Consider the following 1,294-nt stretch of genomic DNA (forward strand, 5'->3'; position numbering starts at 1 on the left):
CAACAAGGTGAAGCATAAAAACCATAAAAGTGAGAAGTTCTCAGACCCTGTGTAGTATTTAAAAAGAAACAACAAAACAATAAAACAAATGCCACCAGAGATAAATTATCTAGCGCATTTATAAAATGCCCGAATGTAAAAGGTCCGAATGTCAAATTTGTTAAAATCGTACACTAAAAAATGTAACCTCCGGATGTAAAGAGTCTGGAGGATAGGTAAAACAGGTCATTAAAAACTACATCACCTTGTCAAGTCCTGTAAAGGTAAAGGTAAAGGTATCCCCGTAACATGCCATGAAGGCACTTGAGGGGGCATGGAGGTAGAGCCCCATGCTTTCCATGACCTCGGCACTAGAATGAGGTGGTGTGGTCGGCACCACGCTCTGATGTCCTGTATTCGATAAAAATCTCAGAACTGCACTTGTACAATTAAAATCATTTCCAAGAGCGTCACGTGGAGATGGCCGAATTGCATACTGCCGACGGGCACGGTCGTATTTTCTACACTGTAATAAAAAATGTTCCACGGTCAGTGGAACATGGCATAGATCACACTCCGGCTGAAGCTCGCCACATAGGAGATGCCCATGCATCTGATGACAGTGGCCAATCCTCAATCGGGTGAGTAAAACTTCTTCATGTCGTGACGCTCTTGTGGACGAATCCCAAAAGCGAACAGTATTCTTTATTCTTCGTCCTAAGCAAGATTAATCCAATGTCAGTTGTCTCAGGTACGCCGAGAAGAGTTTTGCGACCTCAGATACCACTCCACTGAAGATGTCTGCCGCAGTTGCAGACGAAACGTCTGGTAGAAAATCAACCAACAAACCACGGCCTCTCAGCCCGGAAAATGAATCTAGATGCTAGAATTATTATATCAGTGAAAATAGAATGCTATGCACAAAATAAAAAAGTTTAAAGGAACTCAGTTATAATAGGCCTATATACATCATACAATATAGAGCTGTAGCAATATTGAAACTTGTGTTGTATTAATTACAAAACTGAAAATATTTAGGCCTATAAAGTGTGCAAGTGATCTCAGAAGACATGGATATTTAGAATTTGTGAATTTGGCTGCGTGAAAATCTCCCTCGTATGACTGGATTTCTGTGGCTCAAAGACTGTCTTGTGAATGTTTTTTTTTTTTCTTTTTAGCAGTGAACCTTATCTTCTTATCTATGTTTTGATTGCTCGATATGTTTAACTTCTGTTGAATTGAACTGCTACTACATTTAGTTCATATATTATTTTGTCTAAGTAGGAAACAATTTTGCTTCTGGATTTATCAGAGA

Source organism: Periplaneta americana, chromosome 16 (assembly GCF_040183065.1).
Source record: "Periplaneta americana isolate PAMFEO1 chromosome 16, P.americana_PAMFEO1_priV1, whole genome shotgun sequence".
Taxonomy (NCBI): Eukaryota; Metazoa; Arthropoda; class Insecta; order Blattodea; family Blattidae; genus Periplaneta; species Periplaneta americana.